The sequence below is a fragment of the Podarcis filfolensis genome (genome assembly GCF_964270895.1).
Source record: "Podarcis filfolensis genome assembly, chromosome: 2".
Taxonomy (NCBI): domain Eukaryota; kingdom Metazoa; phylum Chordata; class Lepidosauria; order Squamata; family Lacertidae; genus Podarcis; species Podarcis filfolensis.
Genome location: NC_139605.1, coordinates 118,317,314 through 118,325,724, shown reverse-complemented (window position 1 = coordinate 118,325,724; position 8,411 = coordinate 118,317,314).

Below are 8,411 nucleotides of genomic sequence, written 5' to 3'. Positions count from 1 at the left end.
GAAGGTCAATAGGCAGCTGGCACCGCGGATGACCAATAATGGCAACCTCCCCCTATTACTGCCTACCAATAGCAAATACTCAAAACAGCAGATTTGCCAAACAAACCCCTTTGCAGATGTTACAAATGCCCTGCTGTCAATCTGGTATTTATTCAGAAATACTAAAGTGATGGCTCCCACCATACATTTCTACAAGCTGTATGAACTACCAATCTTGCTTAATGACTTGGCTGTTGCAGCACAAATGTGTCTTCTTGGTAGCTATAGTAAATTGGCTTAGGGCCACAGAACACAGCTGTACCATCTATGGATACTGGGAGCTATTTTGCAATTTTCACCCTCCTCTTGCTGTTGGATGGCAGGGTCTCCCTCCGTTAACCTGTCAGTTTGGCTGTGTGGTTTCAGTCTTTGCACTCCTACCAGCCAAAATAATCACTTGAAGCCCAAACCTGATCAAAGAGCTTGTCTTCCCAGGACGTAATACTTGTGATTAAGTATAAAGATGGCCAGAAACTCCTGTGTGGGTGAAAACATACATGTTGTTGTTGTTGTTTAGTCTTTTAGTCATGTCCGACTCTTCATGACCCCATGAACCAGAGCACGCCAGGCACTCCTGTCTTCCGCTGCCTCCTGCTGTTTGGTCAAACTCATGTTGGTAGCTTCGAGAACACTGTCCAACCATCTCGTCCTCTGTCGTCCCCTTCTCCTTGTGCCCTCAATCTTTCCCAGTATCAGGGTCTTTTCCAGGGAGTCTTCTCTTCTCATGATGTGGCCAAAGTATTGGAGTCTCAGCTTCTGGATCTGTCCTTCCAGTGAGCACTCAGGGCTGATTTCCTTAAGAATGGATAGGTTTGATCTTCTTGCAGTCCATGGGACTCTCAAGAGTCTCCTCCAGCACCATAACTCAAAAGCATCAATTCTTCGGAGATCAGCCTTCTTTATGGTCCAGCTCTCACTTCCATACATCATCCATACATCACTACTGGGAAAACCATAGCTTTAACAAAAAAAACTCCATGGACAAAAACAACAGAAAACATACATGTTCTTTTCTAAATATTCCAACTGGCATTAACATAGAAGAATGATCAATTTTCATTCCCTGTAACAAGGATGGATAAACTTATGGCCTTCCAGATGTTGCTGGACTACAGCTCCCATTGTCTTTGCCCCCTGGGGCTGATGGGAATTGGCGTCCAATAACAATTCAAGGGCTACAGGTTCTCCATCTCTGCCCTCCAATGTGCATAATGAGACAAGTGTGCCATTCTACCTCCAACTGGCTGCCCTAAGTGCTTCTGTATAATACATTTCTGCATGCATTTCGTTTCCCATCCTATTTTGGAATTCTGTTTCTAATAAATGGATTGTGCTGAGCATAAAAAAAAATAAAAAATAAAAAAATGGTTTGAGGGATTCCATGTTTTCCCCCTCTTCATTATTGCCAGACTATTGTCCCTATAAAGGGAAGGATAAAGCACTTAAGTGTAAGTGTGTGTGTGCGCACGTGTGCACAGAGCCGTCTTTCCCATTGGTCTTAGTGGTTCGTTGCGCCAGGTCGCCTGCCTCTCAGGGGCGCCCTAGCAAGTGGGGGAGCTGTGCAGCTTTGCCAGCAGCCTCCCCTTTCCCTGTACGCCCGCCAGCTGCGCCCCACCAACTATATGGCTGGTGGGCGCACAGCTTCCCTCCCAAGCCTCTGCATCTGCTAAAGACAGCTCTGTTCCCAGTCGTTGTCCTCCTGCTTCCTGGAGAAAGGCGGCACGCAGCCTTCCCAGGCTGCCTTCTCGGGTGCCCCAATGCTGGAGAGCATGTTCGCCAGCATGTTTTCCTGCTTGATCACCACCACCACGCCGGGGATCAGGGCAGTAAAGGAGGCAGAGGACATTTTTCACCACCACTCCCTTGTTTTAGAGTTGTCGGGGGGGGGGGGTGGAGGGATCTTTGCACTACGGTGCCGGATGTGCTTAAGATGGCCCTCTGTGTGTGTGTGTTATTTGTTTAGAAAAAAAGATGACTAAGGGCCCTAAGGTATGCTTGTGGACCTGGATAAAAAGGACTGCCAAAAACTCCCATTGATGTGATGAAATTCTTTTTTTGGCTTGGGGTTTTACTAGCAAGCAAGCAAGCATGAATTTCTGCATGAGTAGAATGTGGTAAAATGAGGATTTTGATGCTATTGCAGAGGGGAGAAATAATGCAAAGATATGACGGCCAGATACAAAATGTGATGGCTATGTAAGTTACATCTGCTGAAATACAGCTATTGAAGGTGCAGAATCCCACCTGAGAAGCAAGCAAACACTGTGGCAAACCACACATGCATCAGTTCCTGAATTATTTTAAGAATTCTTTCCGGTTAAATCTGAATTTACAGGACATAGTGAAGAATTCAACAAAGAAAGAGAAGCAGAATAGAGGGAAATCTAATCCAGAGTTGTAAAACCTATGGACTTCCACATGTGACTGAAATTGAGATCCCATCAGCCCCAGCCAACATAACTAAGATCTGGGAAGCTACAGGCTGCCCCGATCCTTGCTAATTTTCTTTAGCAGTTCCTGAAATATGCTGGCTTTGAGCAAATAATAGTTTCACTAGACCCAACTGACCTCTCAGGGTTCTTGTGTTGATGCCTCCTATGTATGCTGCCTGACCTCGCAGGAGAAAAGGTCAGATTAGAAGCAAATGGAAACTAAATGCAATATATCCTTTTCTAAATATTGTACATGGTTTTATGTTCTGGAGCCGATCCAGAGCAGTTTGTCCTGGGAGCAAAATATTTCATGACTGTCAGAGGAAATATCTGGGGGTTTTTTTTAACCCCTTGTCGAAATGAGATTCTAGGGCAGACACCATTTTATCAGACATTGGCTGAAGTCTGTAGATGAATATCACAAAACACCTGTGTGTTCTGAAGCCTGGCCAAATTTAGAGGTGTGACCTCTAGTGGTTGTACTAGAGTGGAGCAGGCAGGAGGGGTAGCCCCTAACATGTAAATATAATGATACATCCCAAAGACGCCACAGTCTCTGTTGACTTCCATTCCAAGGAAAGGGAACCCTGGGTAAAAGCTGGAGACCCTGGAGCTTTTCATCGCTTGGAGACTGTGATGTGTGGAACAATTTGTTGTGTACAATATCTACCAGTCCCAGACTCAAAATACTGAAGCCAAAATGACTGGCTGAGTGATAGTTAATTTGTAGACATTTCTAATTACACAGTTGGATGAAATCAGGATCTCTTATGCTAAAATCATGGGAATGAAACTGGCTGAGGGGAAGAAGAACACGTCTGGTCCATGAAGCAGCTTTCCAAGGGATTTTCTCATTTTCTTTTGACTCCAGTGCCTTGCAGATTTTCTTGGCAAGAACACAAAGGAAACAAGTAAGGACAACGCTATGATGCTAAGTAGAGAGTTATGCTGGCACATACAGCAATTAGGAACTTTTCTCACCCAAATCTCACACACAGTCTTGGAACAGAGATTGTCATATATGGGTGGGAAAGGCAAGCACAGAACAAGCAGAGTTAACACAAAGAAGGCGGCAGGTTCTAGACATAAGAGCGCTGCTAATAGGACCAAAGACACATCTGGCCCTAAAAATGATCTTTCAGCAACTCCTGACACTGCTGAAACCTATGATCCATGCTATCTCTCCTGGGTTCCCTCCCCAAGACCAGAGACACCAAAGTAATTTGCTGTCCCTGAATGTCCAACCTTTGTTCAAGAGTACAGTGGTATCTTGGGTTAAGAACTTAATTCATTCTGGAAGTCCGTTCTTAACCTGACACTGTTCTTAACCTGAAGTGCCACTTTAGCTAATGGGGCCTCCTGCTGCCGCCATGCCGCCAGAGCACGATTTCTGTTCTCATGCTGAAGCAAAGTTCTCAAACCGAGCTACTATTTCTGGGTTAGTGGGGTCTGTAACCTGAAGCGTCTGTAACCTGAAGCGTATGTAACCCAAGGAACCACTGTAAAAAGGTAAAGGGACCCCTGACCATTAGGTCCAGTCGTGACCGACTCTGGGGTTGCGGCGCTCATCTCGCTTTATTGGCCGAGGGAGCCGGCGTACAGCTTCCGGGTCATGTGGCCAGCATGACTAAGACACTTCTGGCGAACCAGAGCAGTGCATGGAAACGCCGTTTACCTTCCCGCTGGAGCGGTACCTATTTATCTACTTGCAGTTTGACATGCTTTCGAACTGCTAGGTTGGCAGGAGCAGGGACCGAGCAACAGGAGCTCACCCCGTCGTGGGAATTTGAACCGCCGACCTTCTGATCGGCAAGTCCTAGGCTCTGTGGTTTAGCCCACAGCGCCACCCGCGTCCCTTGAAGCGCCTGTAACCTGAAGCGTCTGTAACCCTTGAACCTGAAGCATCTGTAACCTGAAGCATATGTAACCCGAGGTACCACTGTAGTTTGCTGCTAAATCATAGTTGGGTGAGACCTAGCCAGTTCTCTGATGGGCATTTACAGTGGTCATGCAACCAGTGGCAGAGCAACATGCTGCAGCCCCTGGAACAGAGAACAGGTGGGGGCATGGCTGGCGCATGTCCCAGGGGTGTGGCGTGTGGCAAGCGGTGCAGGGCGTGGCACCCACGGGGGCATGGCGAGCAGCGGAGGGGCGTGGTGCATAACCTGCGGGGGTGTGGTGCACATCCAGGGTTGTGGAGTGTGTGCCGTGCATCCCGGGGTGTGTGTGGCCGCGATGGCACCCTTTCCCCAAATGGTGCCCAGGGCAGTGTGCTCCCCTGCCCCCCTTTGTACGCCAGTGCATACAACAAGGACTGGGAGGGGGAGAGCCAGTCCTTGTTGCATGACCACTGTAAATAGGCCCAATTGGACTACAATTCCCATCAGCCCCAGATAGCATGGCTAGAGCAGACCTACCCGTGAGACAGAAGCAACCGTTTTGCTTCTATAGCCTCTCTCTGTAAATATCAAATTAAAAAGGATGGTAAGAAACCTTCCCTTGTCTATATACTTTCCTGGGCAACCAGCCGGGAGTTGCTTACAGCATCCTGGCGTACAGCTTTGTTGGGGCTACTTCTGCTTCCATATGTGCCACTAGCACTAGTGGTGCTGCAGTAAAACTGCTGGCACATTTGCAAAGCTAAGCAGGGTCCAGTATGGTTTCAAATTGGATGGGGGACTGTGTGTTTGGATGGGGTTGGACTAGAGGACTCCAACTCTGTGATTGTATGATCCTTCTATAATTATTCAAGAAGGGTGTGGGGGCAGCAGAAGCAGGATGACAACAAAAATTATCTCATTTGCCTTTCCCAGCTTTCCCACAAGTTTTAAATGTAATAATTGCATTGTCATTAGTATCAGCACGATTCTCCCCACATCCCCAGGCCCCCAGGTAGAGGCAAGAGGCATAGGTAAGGATGGTGAAGTAATCCTAGCATGTTAGAGCCTGCAAAGCAAAGTTCTGAATTTACAAGTTTAATAAACATAATAGCTGATGTGCTCCGGCCTGAAATCCTTCTCACACCATGTAGCAAGTTTGATATTACAGTGGCACCTTGGTTCTCAAACGCCTTGGTACTCAAACAACATGGAACCCAAACACTGCAAACCAGGAAGTAAGTGTTCCGGTTTGTGAACTTTTTTCAGAAGCCGAACATGCTCCATTTTTATTGCCACACTTCTGGTTTGAGTGTTACGCTGAGGTCTATCTGTTTTTGCTATTCATTTTGCGTTTTTGCTTCTGCGGCTCTTTTTGTTTTGTTTTTGTGACTGTGTGGAACCCCAGTTCAGCTACAGATTGATTGTGTGATGGCAGTACATTGATTATTGCTTTCATTTTATGGATCAATGGTCTCGTTAGATGTTAAAATTCATGTTAAATGGCTATTTCTGGGGTTGTTTTCAAAAGTCTGGAACAGATTAATCCGTTTTGCATTACTTTCTATGGAAAAGAGCGCCTTGGTTTTGGAACGCTTTGGTTTTGGAACAGATTTCCGGAACGGATTAAGTTTGAGAGCCAAGGTACCACTGTAATTGGCTCCCAACTTGCCAAACAAAGGCTTGTAATTAGATTCCCAGATATGAGCCACAAGCTCATAAACAGACCATTGGGCAGTCACTGTTGGTGGGGTAGGGTTGGCAGTGGTGCTGAGTGCCTGGCTTCCTGATGCTGAGCATCACTGAATCTAATGGAAAAGGAGAGGGGTGAGGAGTTCAGCGTGGTGCGGACACAGTGGCAGGAGCATCAGACTGGCTCTAACACCGCACCGACACCATGCAGGGCTTACTGTGCCTTGCCCTCCCCACCCCACCCCACCCCAGTAAGTGGGTGTGAGGCGGATTTGCAGTAGACAATGCAACCTTAATTCATTTCTTTACCCTTCACTTTATACGAGGGGTCAGCAAACTTTTTCAGCAGGGGGCCGGTCCACTGTCCCTCAGACCCTGTGGGGGGCCGGACTATATTTTGAAAAAAATAATGAACAAATTCCTATGCCCCACAAATAACCCAGAGATGCATTTTAAATAAAAGCACACATTCTACTCATGTAAAAACACACTGATTCCCAGACCGTCCGTGGGCCGGATTTAGAAGGCGATTGGGCCGGATCCGGCCCCCAGGCCTTAGTTTGCCTACCCCTCCTTTATACTGCTCTTTATTATTATGGGTACCTCCATAGTCCACTTACTCTTTCTCCACAAAACAGGCTCAAACAGCCCCACAGGTCTCAACTCTAATACAGATAAAATTCCATTTCACCCCTACTATTCCTACAAAGACCTTTTAGGTGCTTTAATAATATTATCATGCCTCCTCTTCCTAACTCTTTTTTTACCAAATCTTCTAGGAGACCCGGAAAACTTCTCCCCTGCAAACCCCCAGTTACCCCACCACATATTAAACTTACGCAATCCTTCGCTCAATCCCTAATAAACTAGGTGGCGTTCTAGCCCTTCTATTCTCAATCCTTATCCTATTAATTATACCCATAACCCACCTATCAAAACAACGTACTTTATCCTATCGCCCGCTATCCCAAGCACTATTTTGACTTTTAATCAAGCCACTACCTTCTTATCTCAATCCTCCTTCTGAAATATGGGAATAATAATATTGGCCTATTTCGCAGGGGGGTTGCAAGGATTCCTGCAATGATATGCTGTTGGAATGGAATACACAGGATGAAACAGTTAAATCAGCTATGATCAAGTGGGCACAAGATATTGGTCATAACATTATGTTTGAGGACTGGGAACGGTTGTGGACCACCGGTATAAAATTTACGGCATGTAATGCCTTAAAAGAAAATATTATGAAAATGATTTATAGGTGGTACATGACTCCAGTCAAGCTCGCAAAAATTTACCACTTGCCTGATAATAAGTGTTGGAAATGTAAAGAGTCTGAAGGTACATTCTTTCACCTTTGGTGGACATGCCCAAGGATTAAGGCTTTCTGGGAAGTGATTTATAATGAAATGAAAAAGGTATTTAAATATACCTTTCTGAAGAAACCAGAGGCCTTTCTCCTGGGCATGGTCGGCCAATTGGTGTTAAAGAAGGACAGAACATTTTTTATGTATGCTACAACAGCAGCAAGAATACTCATTGCAAAGTATTGGAAGACAGAAGATCTACCCACCGTGGAAGAATGGCAGATGAAGGTTATAGATTATATGGGACTGGCAGAAATGACCGGCAGAATCTGAGACCAGGGAATAGAGACAGCGGAAGAAGATTGGAAGAAATTTAAGGACTATCTTAGGAAACATTGTAAAATTATTGAAGGTTAGAACGATGTTGATTCAGAAATTAAGTGGTTATAAGCTGTAATGATTATGTGATCAAGAAAAGAAAGGTTAAAAATTATATAGAAATTAGGGGAAGGATTTGCTGAATTGAATTAATTAGAGATTGGAATACAGAAAGGGGAGGTATGAGGAGGTCGGGAAAGTAAGTTTTATGAATATAAGGGATTGAAATTATACTTGTTGTTGTATGTGTTTTGTATGTATTTTTACTGTTTCTGTTTTTTGTTTTCTCTATTTTATATAAACTTTTAAAACTTTAATAAATATCTTAAAAAAAAAAGAAAGAAAGGGGGAAAAAAAGGATTCCTGCAATGATATATATGAAATGTCACAAGTAGGCCAGGTATCCTCAGTGGTCCTGTTTAACTGGAGATATTAAGCATGCAAACCAATAATTCTTTCTTGCTTGGACTTCTTTGAATGTTTGGTGTAAAATAAGAATAGAAGTGTTTGCAGTTAGTGAACATGGTATGCCCATAGCTGTCAACCGTCCCTTATTTGGTGGGAAACTCCCTTATCCCAGCGCCGTGTCCCGCTGCTGTCCCTTATTGATGATGTCCCTTAAATTTCCCGGGTTTCAAAGGAAGCAGCTCCTCTCCCTCCCTCCCTGCCGGCCAGGGAGGAGGGAG